This window comes from Narcine bancroftii, chromosome 2 (assembly GCF_036971445.1).
Source record: "Narcine bancroftii isolate sNarBan1 chromosome 2, sNarBan1.hap1, whole genome shotgun sequence".
Classification (NCBI taxonomy): domain Eukaryota; kingdom Metazoa; phylum Chordata; class Chondrichthyes; order Torpediniformes; family Narcinidae; genus Narcine; species Narcine bancroftii.
Window position 1 is genome coordinate 86,429,921 of NC_091470.1, and position 19,682 is coordinate 86,449,602.

The window sequence follows — 19,682 nt, forward strand, 5'->3', positions numbered from 1 at the left end:
CAGTCAGCAGGTTTCCCCTCACCGACGCCTCACTGTGCTGGAAGACTTGACAAGTTTCGGGGCAGAGGAAAGGGCATCACTGAGCTTCCAGCAGCTCTGGATGTCAGGCCGCAAATCAGAGAGTCCTGCTGCTGCTGACAAGCACCCCTTGCATTCTCCTCCACATCTACATTCTGCAAAGAAGTGGGCAACTGTCCCCCTCCCCATCTCGGGAAAAACATTGGTGGGGGGGAGGTGGTGATATTCTGATCAAACAGGAAAGGTCTGGCTGCCAGTCAGGCTGGGTTTGTGTTTGGGTTTTGGACAAGCAGGCTACCTCACCATCTTTCCTCTGCAGAAACTGTGTTGAGTGACAGCACATAACTTGAAATGAGGGCAAGAAATTGAAAGTGCCCATTGGATACGGGAATAGGTGTGGGTATTTCAGGAAAGAACGAAGAGCATTTTCATCCTTTCAACGAGTCATCCTTCAGGAAAATTTAAATACTTCTGCAGAGTTTTCCTATTCCTTACTCTGCAGTGGTAAAAGAAGATTCATTTTTGTGGGAATTTTGTTGAAAAAGGGTTCTGCCAACCAATACTCATCGTTATTTCACAATGAAGTGAAATGATACAGTGACAAATAGCAGCCGAGCATTCTTGTATGAAGATCAACTTTTACATTTGGGGCATGTTAAAAACGATCGGGGTGACTGGAGGAAAGTTTAGGGGTGGCCTCAGAGGCAAGTTTTTCACACAGGGAGTGGTGGGTGTCTGGAATGCCTTGCCGGGGGTGATGGTGGAGGCTGGTGCAATAGGGTCATATAAAAGGCTCTGAGATAGGCACCTGGATAGAGGAAAAATAACGAGGGATGGGTGTGAAGCAGGGAAAAATTAGATTATTGTGGAGTAGGGTTGCGTAGGTCAGCATAGCATCACGGGCTGAAGGTCCTGTACAGTGCTGTCGTGTTCTCTCGTTTGTCATTGAAAAATGTTGTAGTTCACGGATATCCGACTATGTGGTCACCAATGTGGTGAAGCTAACAGAGGATATAGCAGAAATGTTGACTGGTATGATCCATTGTTCACTTCCTTGACACACACGATCTTTTCAGTTCGCAGAATTCAAAGGCGAGGTAGGAAGAACTTATTTTGTCACTGTGATCGAAGTATGCGATGAAAAATATCCATTTCCAGTTTAACAGATTAAGTTAAAATGCTGGGGAAGGAAACAGCGCCTCTTATGTGCATAACTGACATTTCGGGTTTGAGCCCTTCGTCAAGGTATGGAAAAATGATGGCAGATTTCAGTGAATGACTTCTGAAATATGATTAATCTTTATTGTGATACATCTGGAAGGATTCAGTTCCTCTCTAGGTGTTACGGTTGTTGATACAAGTTCATTACTTCTGCCTGCCTGAATTTTGCTCCTTGCCATTAATGTTCTTCCTAATGCTTTCCTTAGAATTCCAATAAGATACATGCAGAGAACTTAGAACGTGCCATGTGTAAGAATGTTTCGAGTAAACCATCCGCTGTGCAACAATGACACTGTTCCTTGCAAAATAACGTCTGAGCAAGTTGATGTTTTGTCGAAGCACGCGGAAGTGTTCAGGATTTTTCTGTGCATATCAAAGTCAGCTAAATATAGCATGTTAGCAAGTCAGTTGGTTTTAAAAGTGGTTTTCTGAGTAGGGCTTAGCAAATGGATTTGAAATTCGGACTCCTTCGTTGCAAATCTTGTGTCATTTTGCAGCTTCCTACTGATACACGATTGATCTGAGAGATTCATCCAAAGATTTCAATGGAAGTGTATCACGACTTTAAATTGTTTGGAAACTGGGGTGAGTCGTACAGTGTGATCTATCCAGCTTGATGTGCATTATTTATGCAAACCATTGATGGTGAATTGCAGAGCAGATATCGATGCTGAATTACAGTACAGATAACAATGCTGAATTGCAATGCAGATATCGATGCTGAATTACAGTACAGATAACAATGCTGAATTGCAATGCAGATATCGATGCTGAATTACAGTACAGATAACAATGCTGAATTGCAATGCAGATATCGATGCTGAATTGCAATGCAGATATCGATGCTGAATTGCAGTGCAGATAACGATGGTGAATTGCAATGCAGATAACGTTGGTGAATTACAGTGCAGATAACGATGGTGAATTGCAATGCAGATATCGATGCTGAAATGCAGTGCAGATAACGATGGTGAATTGCAATGCAGATAACGAAGGTGAATTGCAATGCAGATAACGATGCTGAATTGCAGTGCAGATAACGATGGTGAATTGCAATGCAGATAACGATGCTGACACAGTGCCAATAATGCTAACTGCCAACCAAAATGAACGGAACAGTGCTGGAATGGGTTTGGCAGCATCTATGGAAAGCAATAAATATTCCATATTTAGGGCTAAATCTGCTTCATTGGCAATAGCGAGATGCAGGAGGACACCAGTATAAAAGGGAAGGAGAGAAGCACAGGCAGGTGATCGGTGTCTGCAGGCAGGAGGGAGAAGAAGCTTAGGTGATGGGGAGGGGGAAGAGGACTGAGAAGCTGCTCTCTGTTAGGAGGAAGGAAGGGACGGGTGATGAGCTGGGGAGAGAAGGAGGTGGGTGATGGGCAGGTATGGGAAAATGTGAAAGAAATAGGATAGGAAAGGAGGAGGAAGAATGTGCCAGTGAGAAAAAAGGAAAGGGGTATGGGGTCTAATGGAAATTAATGACGTTTGGTTATAGAATGCCGAGACAGACTACAAGGTGTTGTTCCAATTTGTGTATGTATGGCCTCAACCTGGAGATGGACGAGGCCATGGACAGAGGTGTCAGTGAGGGAACGTGATGTGGAATTAGAATGGGTGGTCCTTGCTTTGGGAAAGGCGCTCAACAAAGTGATCTCCCAGTCTGCGTCCAGTCCTCCTGGTACAGAGGGCACATCAGGAGCACCGAAATAAGTGGATGATGTGTGCAGATTCACCTCAATTTACCTCAATTGCAAGGGTTCTTTGGGGCCACAAATGGTTGTGGGAAGGGAATTAATTATGATTGCATTGATAGTTTACAAATGGGCTGTCATAACATCAGCGGCAAGAGCTGTAATGCAAGCGGACGAAACTCCACCCTGACATGTCTGAAGTAAAAAATTGCTACTTGGTGTGTGTGTGTGTGTGTGTGTGTGAATTTATGTTGAGGGAGAGGCGTTTGTATGCTGTTTTGTGGACAGCTCCAAAAAATAATGATCTGTTTGTTTCCTGATGATTGGAAGATACAGAAAATGTCAACTCATGAATTGGATGCATTTGGCACAGAGGACAGAAATAGATTGGAGAAATACAGATGCGACTGAATGCAAGTGTGAAGTATACAGAGTTGCTGAAGCAAATTGGAGAAACAATAGTTGTCTCAAAAGTATTGCTTTGAGAGACAGTTGGGTTTGGTTATTCACAAAGTTTTGAGAGGTGGCAAAGTGAGTTGGTATTGTGGTCAAGACATACTCTGAGACACTTGACCTTTGCACTGAACGTAATGTCCAAATCAAACTAAAACTCTGTGGCTTGCTCAACATTAATCCCTCTATTTCCTGCATATTCATGTGTGGATTCAGATATGTCATGATCTAATTAAAAGCAAGCTTCTTCAGGTTCAAGTTTATTCTCTTTGGACTACAAGCTGATGAAACAGCATTTCTCTGGACCATGGTGTACACACACGATGCACAGCACATAATAATCGCATACAGTCCAACTCCGATTATGCAAAATCAGATTATCTCAAATCATCAGTATTCCAAACATTTCTTTTGACCCAGAAGTGATGACTGTTTGGCTCCAAACATTCTTTTGGATTTCATAAAAAAGCAGAAATTCTCATTTATCCAAAAAATTTCAAAGCCAAAATGACGTCATCTTGCCTCCGAAACATTTCAGACCAATGAGGATATCCAAAACAATCAGAAATCCTCAGTTAGCTGAAAAAATTTCAGAGCCTAACTGGCATCTCAGGTTGAAAATATTTTGAATGCAGCATGCTCATGTGCAGCTCTGAGATGCCATTTCGATTCCAAGGGAGCCCCTGAGGGTTTTGCAGTGGCAAAGAGAGTCCTGTGGATGTGACTGAAAATCAAAAGAGTAAACGTTTATATCTGTGAAGCTGCTGGTATTTGTGAGAATAAAATATTATTTTAACACTTAAAGAAACCTTCCCTTGGTGTTTGTTGTTGTTTAAACACTGTTGCAAGTGATTTACTGGGCAATTTTTAAAAAAATGACCAATTCTCCAAAAATATTGCTTATCCGAAATTGGCCCAGTCCTGACCATTTTGGATAATCAGAGTTTCACTGCATGTACAGAAAAATATAATAAATATACATAATTATTATAGGATAAGTCACTTGCTTCAAAGAAAGCGTTAAACAGCAAGTTAAAAGCTCCATCAGGAAAGTTGGATTTTACTTGACGGGGGAGAATCTTGAGGGATCTCCACATGTTAATGAAGGTAATAGATGAAAACAGAGTAGCCAAGGATGGAGAATTGTTGGAGCTTGGTAAATATTGTATTTCAGGGAATGCAATTGCACAGAGTGACAAAGTCAAAGTTTTCCAACTGGGGCCATTAAACCAATATTGTTCAGGAGACAGACGCAGATAGATGAAAGAGGTTTGCCTTGCATTTGCATGTTTACAATCGAACTTTGGATCACCTTTAGATAGAGAAAGTGAAGTGAAGCAGACAGCCAAAGTAAAATAGGGAGCTTATGGTCTGAGAATGATGTTGGCATCTAATATTGATGACTCCCATCCACAATGAATGTGTGTGCAGAACAGCACTGGAACAGGTCAGGCACTATCCTTGGAAAGCAATAAATGGTTGATATTTTGAACCAAAGCCCCTTCCACGGAATAGCAAGGAACAGGAGGACGCCATATAAAAGGGAAACGTGGATAAGTGTTTCAACAGTGGTTTAACAGATGTTACAGAGATGGATACATGCAGTGTTGGTGATGGGTAGATATTTAATTCTGAGCATGTTTGTAAGAAAATGAATGATTTTTTTTTGCTTCGGGGTGGCCCGGTTGGCGTAGCGGTTAGGACAACACCTTTACAGCGCCAGCGATCGGGAACGGGTTTCGAATCCCGTCCTGTCTGTCAGTAGTTTGTCTGTTCTCCCTGTGTCTGTCTGTGTGGGTTTTCCCTGGGGGCTTCAGTTTCCTCCCACCTTTCGGAACATATTGTGGCGCGTAGGCTATTTGGGTGTAATTGGGTGGCACAGACTCGTAGATCGAAATGGCCTGTTTCCGTGCTGTATGTCTAAATTTAAATTTGATTTTAAAAAAAATGATTTGTTTAGTTCCAGGATTACCAAGTGCTTTGAAAGACTAATTTGCACTGCTCTGACAAAGAGGTGGGATGAACATAACAGAAATGGACACCTCTACTGTGTTGAAATTTTGCATGCTTTTGTGACTTCCCAAATTATTTGGCCACGCATCGGCACTGGAGAGTCGGATAAGGTTCACCTTTGTTATACTCTGGCAGAAACAGGATGAGCTGCATTTGGTACCCCAGATGGTGAATCAAATGCTGGCAGAGTATTAATTAGGCCTTTGATAGTTTCCCTGTTGTTCGGCAATGTGCAGGAAGGTTGTAATGGCTGCATTGATCCTAACACAGAGGTCAGAAACTTAGCACCCGAGAAAGAAAAGAACATCTCTGTACAGAACTGAAGTTTGGCAGCTTTTAGACTCGAGGATTCAGAACCTGAAAAGAATAGGCTTTCAGATCTGAGACTTTTCTCATTTTTTGAATGTATTTTCAAGTTCAGGTTCATTCTTATCTGACATCTCATACACAACCAGACGAAACAGCATTTCTTCCAACCATGGTGTACACATAACACAGCACACAATATAAAATAAATATTTTGGAATAATTTATCATCTAAAAAAATTATTAACTATGTAACACCACTGACAGCAGAGCAGGAAAAACTGGATAATTTTCTTTCCAGCCAACTTTTATGTCACTTCCAGTCCGACTGTTCCGAAACAGGAAGTGATGTCATGGCGCACCCCCCCGACTCGTTACTCGGTTTGCGGGCTTCATGTCCGAGGTGGAGGGGGTCCAGCACCATCTTTGCATGGAATCCCGAAAAGTGTGGTCGGCCACCATTACAGGGTTTGCGTCTGAAACCCCACTCCCCCGGATGCCGCTGCAACATATATAATTCTAACGTAGTAGTTTTGTGCCACTAAAATGTCTTTTTTGATGTGTTCCACACCTCTCCAATTCTCTGTCTTGTGCAAATCCAGTTTTCGCTCATCCCTGCCTCTTCATTTTTCTTCTCTCCTGTCCGTGAAAATGTGTGCACATTTTCTCTTGTTACCTTGCTGCGAGGAACCTGGCCTGAAGTGTAAATGCTAGTTTTACCTCCACAGATGTTGCCTGGGCATTTCCAGTATTTTATGTGCAGCTCACGTTCTGATTTTGTTTTTGGTCAGTAACCCAGCCTGACTCTGTCAGAGGTTTGCAATTGCGTAGCTCACTCTGAAGACAACACGACCACCTAGGCCACACATGTCAAACTCTGGCCGGCGGGCCAAATTTGGCCCGCGATATAATTATATTTGGCCTGCAAGATCATATCAAAAATGTATTAGAGGTGGCCTGCTGGCCGCCGCGCCAGTATAGCACATGCACAGTAACCGCCGTGTCTCAGGGTGAGAGAGAGAGAGAGAGAAAAATCTTGGTCCTTGAAAAGTAGTGGTGGGTGGTTTTATAAACACGCTGTCGTGTCCCCCCGCCCACCCCCCACCGCAGCGCGGCCTGGCCGGTGTCAGGGGAAGCCAAGGCTGCTTCCCAGCGCCCGGAACCCCAGTGGCACAGTGTTTCTTGGAGCTGCAGATGGAGTCGGGACGCCGGAGGGAAGATTGGGGCTCACCGCCGGGCGATGGGGGCGCCGGCCACCGGCAGCCCTGCGCCTTCCCACCGGTCCAGCGGCGGGTGCCCGGAGTAAACGTGGAGAGCGAGGCTAGTCGGGCAGGTAGGGTGGAACCCCCCCGCCAATCTCCGGAATGGCGTGGGCTGGATCGGGATTAGCCGCGCTCACCTGCTCCTCCACCGCTGACCGGGATCCCAGTGAGGTCCTGAGCGCGGAGACTGCCCTGGAAAGGTCCTGGGACACCGACATGGAAAGAAAAGGGGGTACGGGGGAAACTCAGCAGGTCAAGGGGGGTCCGGGAGAAACTCAGCAGGTCAAGGGAGGTCCGGGAGAAACTCAGCAGGTCAAGGGGGGTCCGGGAGAAACTCAGCAGTCAAAGGGGGATGCGGGAGAAACTCAGCAGGTCAAAGGGGGATCCGGAGAAACTCAACAGGTCAAAGGGGGGTCCGGGAGAAACTCAGCAGGTCAAGGGGGGGTCCAAGAGAAACTCAGCAGGTCAAGGGGGAGGGGTCCGGGAGAAACTCAGAAGGTCAAAGGAGGGTCCGGGAGAAACTCAGCAGGTCAAAGGGGGATCCGGGAGAAACTCAGCAGGTCAAAGGGGGGTCCAAGAGAAACTCAGCAGGTCAAGGAGGAGGGGTCCGGGAGAAACTCAGAAGGTCAAGGGGAGGGGGTCCGGGAGAAACTCAGCAGGTCAAGGGGGGTCCAGGAGAAACTCAGCAGGTCAAGGGGGGTCCAGGAGAAACTCAGAAGGTCAAAGGAGGGTCCGGGAGAAACTCAGCAGGTCAAAGGGGGATCCGGGAGAAACTCAGCAGGTCAAAGGGGGTTCCGAGAGAAACTCTGCAGGTCAAGGGGGAGGGGTCTGGGAGAAACTCAGCAGGTCAAGGGATGTCCGGGAGAAACTCAGCAGGTCAAGGGATGTCCGGGAGAAACTCAGCAGGTCAAGGGAGGTCCGGGAGAAACTCAGCAGGTCAAGGGGGGTCCGGGAGAAACTCAGCAGGTCAAGGGAGGTCCGGGAGAAACTCAGCAGGTCAAGGGGGTTCCGGGAGAAACTCAGCAGGTCAAGGGGGGTCCCGGCAGAAACTCAGCAGGTCAAGGGGGGTCCGGGAGAAACTCAGCAGTCAAAGGGGGATGCGGGAGAAACTCAGCAGGTCAAAGGGGAGGGGTCCGGGAGAAACTCAGCAGGTCAAGGGGGGTCCGGCATAACTCAGCAGGTCAAGGGGGGGTCCAAGAGAAACTCAGCAGGTCAAGGGGGAGGGGTCCGGGAGAAACTCAGAAGGTCAAAGGAGGGTCCGGGAGAAACTCAGCAGGTCAAAGGGGGATCCGGGAGAAACTCAGCAGGTCAAAGGGGGGTCCAAGAGAAACTCAGCAGGTCAAGGGGGAGGGGTCCGGGAGAAACTCAGAAGGTCAAGGGGAGGGGGTCCGGGAGAAACTCAGCAGGTCAAGGGGGGTCCAGGAGAAACTCAGCAGGTCAGGGGAGGTCCGGGAGAAACTCAGCAGGTCAAGGGGGTCCGGGAGAAACTCAGCAGGTCAAAGGGGGTTCCGAGAGAAACTCTGCAGGTCAAGGGGGAGGGGTCCGGGAGAAACTCAGCAGGTCAAGGGAGGTCCGGGAGAAACTCAGCAGGTCAAGGGAGGTCCGGGAGAAACTCAGCAGGTCAAAGGGGGATCTGGGAGAAACTCAGCAGGTCAAAGGGGGGTCCAAGAGAAACTCAGCAGGTCAAGGGGGAGGGGTCCGGGAGAAACTCAGAAGGTCAAGGGGAGGGGGTCCGGGAGAAACTCAGCAGGTCAAGGGGGGTCCAGGAGAAACTCAGCAGGTCAGGGGAGGTCCGGGAGAAACTCAGCAGGTCAAGGGGGTCCGGGAGAAACTCAGCAGGTCAAAGGGGGTTCTGAGAGAAACTCTGCAGGTCAAGGGGGAGGGGTCCGGGAGAAACTCAGCAGGTCAAGGGAGGTCCGGGAGAAACTCAGCAGGTCAAGGGAGGTCCGGGAGAAACTCAGCAGGTCAAGGGGGGTCCGGGAGAAACTCAGCAGGTCAAGGGGGGTCCCGGCAGAAACTCAGCAGGTCAAGGGGGGTCCAGGAGAAACTCAGCAGGTCAAGGGGGGTCCGGCAGAAACTCAGTGGGAGCCTGACCTCGCCAGGACCGTTGCCCACTCCCCTTCCCTGCCGCAGGCCGACCCGCAACTCACGGTGATGGGGCCGCTGATCCGCCGAGATGCCGCCCTGCAGCGAGAGCCGATGCCCCCGCACTGTCGTTGTCCAACCTGATCGTCCGCAAACCCAGCCCTCTCGCACACAGGCCTGAGTAAGTATTATGAACTTTAATCTCAGGATAAAACGATCTTCCAATAGTTTCATGTCACAGTGATAAATATATTTTCCTGGTTAAAAGTGGTCCTGCACCTGGATACAAGCTCATTAGGCACAAAACTTGAAAAGTGTGTAAATCAAAGGATATCTGTACCAATGGAAAAAGGGCATGGCAAATAACCCTGCTAGAGTTCACGCCCACAATCAGTCACCCATTTGATTGTTTCAGGAATCATGTTATTCTCCCACATTCTCAATAGCCCTCAGATTTTACTATTCGACACCACACTCGCAACATTTGACAAATCCTCTATAGAGAAATATTATTTATTGAATATTTTATTTCTCATTTGTTAATGCTTCTGGAAAGAGTTTATCCAAAACTATTATTAAACATTTATTTTAATAAGAAAAAGTTTAACATTACATATGTTGAAAGAAGAGAAAACATGCAGATGTTGTCGAAAATTTTCAATAAATATTTAGTTCGGCCCTCGACTTAGTCCAAGTTTTTAATTTTGGCCCTCCGTGAATTTGAGTGTGACACCCCTGACCTAGGCTAAGGCTTTTGTGGAGTGATGGTTGTTCAGATCACCAGATGAAGCATAACTGTTGGTGTTTTCTCAAGTGGACGTAAGCTTCTGACCTCCCACTTGCACTGGAGCATTACAGCCAAGTACAGGCCCTTCAGCCCATGATACTATGTCAACCTGTACAAGTCTACTCAGCAGTGTAAACCTTCCCTACCTCACACCCATAACCCTCTACTTTTATGCATTCACATGGCTGATACTGTTGCCCATTTAGAAAATAGTCTACACCTTTATTCCTTCCACCAAAGTAGATAGGAGGCCACTCGGCCCACCATGCCAGTACCAGTTCATTCACCATTTGGCCTGCTGTGACTGCACCCATTCTTTCAACAATCAATTCTGCACGATCCCACTCTTCATCTTCAATTACTGTTCAAGTTTCACTGCCACCTCTTATCCTGAAACCCTATCAGGTCGCCACCTAACTTTTTTTCCCAGGGATATTGGTCCCAACGTATCGAGCAGATTGCATCTTCGTAAGTGAGCTTCATCTGCGTGGTGATATCTCTGTCATGAAGTATAATGCTGACAGTCTTCCTCTAGGAAAGATAACATATAATTTGAAGGATAAATATAATTTCTTTGTAAAAGTGTGGAGTCCATATTTAAAAACTCCTGGTATTAAAATTTAATCTCCCGGCCTGCTCCGGTGGGTGTTCCGGTCTCCGCAGCTAAAAAGTTGATCATTTGTTATCTTTAGTGATAATCTCCTTTCTTCTTTCTTTGTAGGTGGGTAGGGGAGGAGGGAGGGTGTTGAGTGGATGAGGGAGGTTGGGGGGAGGATTATTCAATTATATAATTTTTCTATAAATATGCTATAATTAATGTCATATGATTTAAAATTATAAATAAAATATTTTTTAAAAATCTGAACTGGGCACCATTTTATAAAACCAACTCCTTCAATGTCCCTACTGGTCGTCATTTCAGATTTTACTTTATCTCTGTCAAATCTCCCCTTGTTCTTCTCTGGTGCAGGGAATAAAATCTTTCTCTATGAGTCAGCTACTGTCAGTCAGTATCTCCATTTTCAGTCACTTAGATTTTCACTGATCCAGTGGGAATAGCTGGTTTTATTCCTCCCCCAGTTGTTCGTGAAACAAAAGCTTTTAAATTTAGTTGCCATTCGGTTTGTTTATGGAAAGCACTACGGAGGAATGATCCTTTTTTAATCAACCCACCAAATAACAGCAATGCTTGATTGCAATGCACTTGAACAATTTAGTTGTTCATTTTCATGAGCTTTGATTATTAGTTACAATTATCATCAATCAAACCATCTTATGCACTTTTTCTTTTTGCTGTGCTGCACATTGCAAAATGCTCGTCAAATGCTATTGTTCCAATGCTTCAGCTCTGAATATGCATGAGAAACACAGTATATGTAATAAAAAAAATGTGGAATTTTGCCTCTGCAGCCTACTTATTATCTTGATCGCTGGCTGGAAGACAGAAAAAAATTAATCTAAATCTGATTGTTTTGAGTTCTTGTTTATGAAACCAGTTGATCGCTAATCCAGGACAGAGCTCCTTCATGGTTAACCCTTGTTTTCCTTCCTAGTGTGGTGGATTCCATTGGGAACTTCCTGTTTGCACTGGAATTTAATGGGTGAATTTGTAATGGCGCTATGGCAGCACTACAACTCCCAGGAGGCATCAAACCGGCCATGTGATGCCAGTGCGTGATGGCGTTAGCGTGTGTTGTCGGGCATGCGATTCAGACTTTTAAAAGGTTGTGTGGGTTATGAAGAGTAAATCTGTTTGATTCAGTCTATAAATGCCTTGTATGGTTATTTTGTCATGTCCACAGCGATACCAGTGGCCGCAACTGGTGACCCCGTCACAATTTGTGCTTTCCAAGGTCGCAGAGCCCTGGTCAGCTCGACAACAACAGCAATTATCATTCATTTCAGAATTCTCCACAAAAATACTACGTATTTCTAGAAGAGACACTGTAGTAGCTGACACTCTGCTCCACTCGAGGTTTCGTCTGTAGATCAAGTTATTGACTACACAGCTTTGGCTGTAACCCAAGAACGAGACCGAGACAAATTCTTTTTGGACTGCAATCATTAACCTGCAATTGAAAGATGTCCAGTTTGGAGTTATTAGCAAACTACTCCTCTGTGATATATCAACGTGACACCCATGCCAGTTGTTCCAGCATCATGGAAACATCAAGTATTCAACTCTATGCATGGTATCTCACATCCATTGATTAGATCGACTGTTCGTATGGTTTCAGACAGGTTTGTGTGGCACGGTCTTAAAAAAGACATTACACAAATGGCGAGGTCCTCATTGCCTGCCAAAAAGCAAACGTTCAGCAGAATACTAAGGCGCCACTGCAGTCCTCTCCGGCTGTTACTCGGCATTTTGCTTATGTCAACGTGGACATTGTTAGTCCACTTCCTGTTTCAAGAGGATACTGTTATCTTTTTACAGAAATAGACAGGTTTAATTGATGGCCTGAGGCCGTGCCTATGGTAGATGCTACTACAGATATCTGTGCTTGGCGTTCTTCAGTTCCTGGGCATCTCATTTTGGTTTACCGCCACATGCTACTTCGAATAGAGGACCACAATTTACTTCCTCGCTGTGGATGGCTTTGTCTCTCTTGTTCAGTACAACAGTTCATTATATGAATGTCTATCATCCCCAGGCCAATGGAATGGTGGAAAGATTTCATTGACATCTCAAGTCAGCCTTGATGGCTCGGTTAGAGGGCCGGAACTGGGCTGATGAGCTGCCCTGGGTATTACTGGGCATCAGAACAACTCCAAAGGAGGGCCTCCAAGCTTCATCTGTAGAGCTCATGTACGGGGTACCCCTGGTGGTTCCAGGGGAGTTCATCCCCTACTATTCCAATTCCAGCGATGATCCCAAGGAACTGTTGAGCAGGTTAAGGGAGACTATAGGAAAATTGACCTCTATACAACCATCGTCACATGGAGAACACTTCTTTTGTGCCTGAAGACCTCAAAAACTGTGAATTGTCTTCGTCAGAAGGGGAATACTTGGTAAAAATTTGCAGATGCCTTAAGACGGACCTTCTTGGATACTCAGACAAAACAGATTGATCTGTATTTTGGACATTGGAGAGGAGCCATAGTCTTTCACCATTGACAAGCTTAAACCAGCTTATATCGACAAGTCTCCCCCACTGTAGCAGCCAACAGTCCATCGCAGAGGTCGACCACCTAAAAGACATACAAGCCTTTCTCCTGGTTCTGGGGTGTGGGGGTCGTGTAGCAGTGCTATGGCAGCACTACAACCACCAGATGGCATCGAACCGGCCATGTGACATCAGTGCGTGATGACGTCAGTGCATATTGGGCACGTGATAAGGACTTTTAAAAAGTTGTGTGCTTGCTGAACAGTAAATCCATTTGATTCAATGAAGAAACACCTTGTGTGGTTATTTCATCATGTCCACTGCAGTTCCAGTGGTTACATATTGAACTTAGACAAAATTAGAAGCAAATTGTAACAGGTTGGCCACAATGTATGGCTAAGGTATGTGATTCAGCCCTGTAATATATGCCCTTGATGAATTTCACTTTTCATGTAAACTACAGAGGATCCATTGGATCATGCCTGAGCTCTTTGTCAGGAATGCCTGTGGATGCTGCACGACCTGATGAGTGTCTCCAGCCCATCTGGTGCACTTGACCCCAGCATCTGCAGATTTTCGTTTCACTTCAGCGTAAACCACTTCCCAGTGATGAAAGGTGTATCTGTATCCACTCGCGTTCACTCCCACTGTGCCAAGTGAGTTTCCTTTGCAAGTGATTTCCGCCAGGGAAAACTGTTTGGATTCTCAGTGGCACTTGTTGCCATCGTGTTTCCACAGGCTTCTCGGGCAGAATTATTTTCTAATGCATAAATGGCTACTTTACTGTGAAGAACATTGACTTAATATTCAATTAAGTGGTGAGCAAAACACCTTTAAAGCACCAGCAATCGGGACCAGGGTTCGATCGCGCACTGCCCGTTTGTTCCTTCTCCCCATGTCTGTGTGGGTTTCCCCGGGAGCTCTGGTTTCCTCCTGCCATTTGAAACGTACTGGGGGTGTAGGTTAATGGGGTGTAAATTGAGTGGCACGGACTCATGGGCTGAAATGGCATGTTACTGTGCTGTGTGTCTATATTTAAAAATAAAGTTTGGGATTAATGATAATGAGAGTTTATTGTCATTACATTAGTCCAGGTGTACAGACGCACCCAAATTCTCCCTTACTGCAGCCATGCAGATGCACCAACCAGTCTTCTGGGAATTGAGTTCTGAGAATGACCCCTCAGATCACTAGAAGCACGGGTGGTGTTCATGCAAATATCATTCGCAGATTCAGGAATATTTCCTTCTAATTTGGGTCTATAAGTAATAAACCTGTGGCTGATATGAATGTCACTCTTCGTCTTTCGATGATTTATCAAAATCATTAAATTGCAATAAAACTTGATTTGACCAACAGTCTTTGCATTTGCTGTCAATTTGATACTTAAACATGTTGTCAAAGAAATACTTTTTAAACGTTAGTGTTCAGCAAATCTCCAAGGGAATATAATTATTGGTGCAGCAACTGGAGTAATTTTACCTTGTGAAAGAGCATTTGATGCAAAGTGTTGAACACATACTAACTTCCTCACAGAGCGTTTAAGACCTATAACTGGTTGGACCTATTACAGCATTTATTTTCTGAATAAGATCAATTGCGATTCATGGACATTGCAGCTAAGGCTCCTGAGAGAACCTAGTAACTATCAATGATCAATGATAGGTGACTGAATTTTATGTCGTGATCTGGAGAAATTGAGTTGCCTGCAGAATGCAAGTGAAATGTAACACAAGTATTTAACATTATAGGAATATATTGTATTATATTCCAGTGAATATCAAACTGCCCCCTACACTCACATTCTACCTTAAACAATCCCTATGCCATTGGTGCTCTGTGATTAGTAAGGGATTGCATAAGGTAGGATGTGGGTGGAAAGAAAAAGTTTGAAAACCACTGTTTTAATCGTACCTCATTGACTCGTTATGTGCACTGTTTCAGAACTCCAAAGGAAATGGGCCAGTGACAATTTTTCTCAAGCCAAATATTTCATTAACAATTGGGTCTAGAGCAGTGATTCTCAACCATCCTTTCCCACTCACATACCACCTTAAGCAATCCCTTACTAATTGCAGAACACCGATGACATAGGGATCACTTAAGGTGGAACTTGAGTTTAGGGGGCAGTTTGAAAACCACTGGCGATTCATACACCATTTCTACATCGCACATCATTATAGGAAGGATGTGGAAGCGATGGAGAGGGTGTACAGGATATTTACCAGGATGTTGTCTGGATTGGAAAATAAGTCTTATGAGGCAAGGTTAGCAGAGCTGGGACTTTTCTCTTTGGAGCGAAGAAGGATGAGGGATTACTTAATAGAAGACTACAAGATTCTGAGAGGCATAGATAGGGTGGACGGCCAGCTCCTGTTTCCTAGGGCGGGAGTAGCAAACACCAGAGGACATCTGTCCAGAGTGTAGGGAGGGAAGTTTAGGGGAGACATCAGGGGCATGGTTTTTATTCACCCAGGAGTGGTGGTGGAGGCTGAAACTTTGAAGGAATTTAAGTGACACTTAAGCAGGCATATGGATGAAACAAAAATAGAGGGTTATGAGGTGAATTTAGGTTTTTTTTTGGTAGGAATATAGCGGTCAGCCCTGAAGGGCCTGTACTGTGCTGCAGTGTTCCATGTTCTTCACGTGGAAGCAGACATTAATCATGAAACAAAAGCCATGCGTTATGTGCAAGGGCATCAATTCACTAGATGAGGGATCTTGGTGACATTTACTGACTGTGAAACAGTCCTCAATGAAGCAATCAGAGCTTGGGTAATATGAAGAGACAACTTTGCAAGTGGGTCATTGATTATCAAATAACAGTTTTATATGGTTCCTATTTTAGTCAGGCATAACAACATATGACATCTTTGATCTTGATAGCTCAGGAAATCTATCAAAGGACGACTAAATTAATTGTCGATACACTTCAATAAGTAAAAAGGCAGCAGTAATGAAGAATGTGTGTTCTTCTGCCGTTGCAAAGTTAATGGTGAAATCAATAAAGTCTTTGATGAAGGTGACATAGATGAGGGGCAATGGATTGAAGCAAACGGATATAAAAACTGATACCATTAAATGGCAATTCAGCTCTTTATTATCTCTGTTGATTTTGCAGCTTCATGGCTGTATCTTACCGAAGGTGGTGGGAAGGGGGAATTTCTTTTGGGCTACTTAGCCCTTGAGTTTCAATTTGAAAACCCTACGTGGTGTGCAGGTGCAAGAGACAGTGAAGGAGGGGCAGAGCAGCGTGAATGGCGAGAATATTCCCAGTTAATCAGGAAACGTTGGATCTATCTGGCCATAGAAAAAGCAGGATTTCTAACAAGAGTTCAATTAAGAGTCGCTTTTGAACCACAAGCCAAGGTGTTCATTTTTTAAAAACTGGGTGTAGTGTGAACCGAATATTATGCTGGTCAACTATTGGCAACTTACAATCCTTTCTAGGAGTTCTGTGGAGAGAAAGTCATTTTTAATTGATTCCACCATTATGTAACAGACGTGAGGCTAATTGGCTGTGGTCATCCCCTGAACTTTGGTGTCAAATGGGTTGCCACTGGCAAAGGGAAGAGTTTTTGGATGATTAATGGAGTCTCTATCTCAAATGCCATTTATTTTCCGTTCCTAGGATGCAACCTGTTGGTCCAGGTGAGCTTTCAGCCTTTAGCCCAGTGCGCAGAATGAGAAATGGTAGGAGGGTGGGGAACAATATACCCACCCACCCTACCAGGTATATTGTTCTCAGTCTGTGGAAGTGTCTGCATTTACCGTGATGGACTCTTTAACCACCTCAGAACCCTAAAAAAGCTAATCGAAGCAGTTCATTTTCAATTCTGGGGAATTGCCAAAGAAGAAAGATTATGTATGACAGAGAATTGAGGGAATGACTTGTTTATTGTTATCAATGTAAGAGTTGACACGTGGAGGAAATACAAGTTGCATAATAAGTGCAATGAGGAACTCTTTGGTGCACTTTGTGTTCACCATTGTCTTTCTGGGCATTGCCATCAGATCTCTGCATTGAGCTGAAAGGTATCTCATGCTGGCTATAACAGATCAACTTGAACAGGACTGAGATTTCATGACCACAGAACAACTGATGGAGACAAAATGAACCTCGACATTCTTCTGAAATCGAGACTCATTTGTGTTTTTTAGACAGCAATGTTGGAAAAATCTGTGAAAAATTTAACATAAATTAACACAATTACTCGCCTTGTGGTCGTTTGCATTGCATCCCTTAAGTTCCTGTGCGCATTAGTCCTGGTGCTTTTACGTGGCCTTTGTCATCAGCTGGTCGCCGGATTCTTGAGGTGAGTTTTGCGGTGCGATTTAGGCTGCAGGCTTCCCCTGAAAAGTAGTAGGGGTCCTGCAGGATAAATCATGGAGCAGGAAATTACTAAAAATTCCTGCACTTTCCTTTTTGTTAGACTTCCCACATAACGGCAAATTTTGTTGATTCTGCCATTACGTGCCTGCAGTTTAAAAACACTAAGTGAGTATTTGGGACAGAATGCTGCAGTTTAACATTTTATTTTTGGCCTAGTCTAGAATACTGCAGCCTGGTGACAAAGTGTCCCGACATCCATCAGAGGTGGATGTTTAAATGGATGTATTTAAATTTCCCTCCCTTTGCGACTCATAGCCTATGTTGGTAGACCTTCAGTTATCGATGAAATTGGCCTGATTCATGTACTCTACAAGGAGTGCAGGTGAATTGTTGGTGGGCTTGCACTCTACCTTTACACACCTGGCACACTACATTGGCAGGTATCAGCAACTTGTTATTTTTCGATACACACCAGTGCTTTCTATTTATTATGCAGAGCAGCACATCCCTTTTTTTTAAACATTACTGTCAAGAAATTACATTCCTGGTTTCAAAGTTTGTTTCCTATTCAATACTGACATAACGACTGATCAGATATTATCCGTTATGAAGGAGTTTGGACTTAATCTGGGGTCTGTGATCCATGATAATTTCATAATGAGCCAAAATATCAGTTTGGGTATTAACCTATGCACCTGATTTGTATTGTAGGATCCACAATGGACAATCTCCATTAGTCCTCAGTCCACTTGAATTTGGGCATGTCATTGCATACAATTGCAAATATATACAGTCTGGAATTAAACCTGGAATAAACATATTTTTTTCCATTTATACAATTGCCTATTATAACTGCATGCACATAATGTTGTTGTCAAGACAACTGGAATACTTTGGAAGAAATAGTAATTAGTCATTATGGACGAGTGCATCTGTAATCAGAACACACTGCGGATTACTGAATTTCCATCAATAGTAACAAATAATTTCACTAGTGTCAAATCAGGACGAGCTGAGCCTAATGATAAAGAAATGGAAGTTTGTTGGACGAAGTGTTCAGCAAACTTTGTTTCATAAAGCACAGCATTAATCTTGTTGAAATTTCAATTGCATTAAAATGCCAAGTAATACAAATGACTCTATTTCTCCAAAGTCAAGAAAAATAATCTTTGTCATGATATTCATTCTCACTGTCAGAATTATCACAGAGTTCTATTGCAGGGAAACTGTGGCCCAACCTGCCTGTGCTGGCCCAGCTAGTTCCATTTGTCTTACTTTTGGTCCATATCCCTGTATTGGGAAGGGTGGTGGCTGTCACGTGACAGCACAGCCCTCTAACTAGTCGGAGGACACACCAGCTGCCAATCAAAGTTTGGTTCAGCCCCACCTATTAGAGCACACCTTGCCGTTGTTACCTGGACTGGACTCTCCAGCCTGCCTGTACTTGGCCTTGGACCATTGGCTGTTGGAATTGGATTAACCCTCCTGGCATGGAGCCATTGTGTCCTGCTAACAATCGGGGCTGGATCCTCCAGCGCTATAAAGGTGCCATGTGTTCTTTGTTCTCCCTCTTTGCCAGCTTGGGACCTCTCTGCTTCACTCCAGGTCTAGAAATGTGGAAGGGCAGTGGAGAAACTGTTGGTAAGATGTGCACTGTTAAAAGGGTTGGGAACATTTACTGTCCCTTGTAGCATAGAGCCGTGCCTGCACTGAGTGAAGGGGTGATGAGGCATCGAGGTGATTTTTCCTTGATCACTGTATGTACCAGTTCTGTGTGTGTGTGTGTGTGTGTGTGTGTGTGTGTGTGTGTGTGTGTGTGTGTGTGTGTGTGTGTGTGTGTGTGTGTGTGTGTGCGTGCGCGCGCGTGCGTGCACGCATATTTTGTTCCCATGATATTTTCCCCATGTTCATTATTAAATTTTCTGGTATCAATTTCCCATGCCTGCTGTGGATGCTGTGTGAGTGCGTGTGTGTGTGTTGCATCTGTTACCATTTCCCACACTTCTGTTAATAAAATCCTTCCCCATCAAAATTGTGTGCCCAGAGTCCTTGCCTTTGAGAAACCTGTTTCCTCACTCACAACAATCCCTCTCAACCGTTCCAATCCATGTATCTCTCTAAATGTCTTTCGTACATTACAATTGTCCACACTGCTTCCACTTCCTCTGGCATCGCGAAGAAAGAATGTCAGCGGCTCTAATTCTTCAGGAATTTGTGGAGGTTTGCACCCATCACCTTCTGGTTGAAAAGGTTGACAGATTCCTTTCAAATATTTCCTCTTTCACCTGCCCTCTAGTTTTAGACTTCCCAACCTTGAGAGAAAAGTCTAAGAATATTTATCTTATTGATGCATCTTTTTGATTTTGTAAACATCCGTAAGTAAGCCTCCAATGCTCCAGG

At 44.5% G+C, this 19,682-nt stretch overlaps 1 protein-coding gene across 20 annotated transcripts in view; it reads left to right on the forward strand.

The window, feature by feature from the left end:
* LOC138753859 (alpha-(1,6)-fucosyltransferase) overlaps positions 1–19,682 on the forward strand; it is an 852,902-nt gene that overhangs the window by 566,625 nt on the left and 266,595 nt on the right. The window contains exon 1 of one of the 20 annotated variants that reach the window (XM_069917375.1): positions 1,028–1,115. The exons of 17 other annotated variants lie outside the window; for them this stretch is intronic. The gene's annotated coding sequence lies outside the window, so the exon portion shown is untranslated. Of the gene's footprint in view, positions 1–1,027; positions 1,116–1,161; positions 1,264–1,765; positions 1,825–19,682 lie in introns of those variants that run through there. 2 more of the 20 variants (XM_069917376.1, XM_069917378.1) reach the window with 2 other exon arrangements.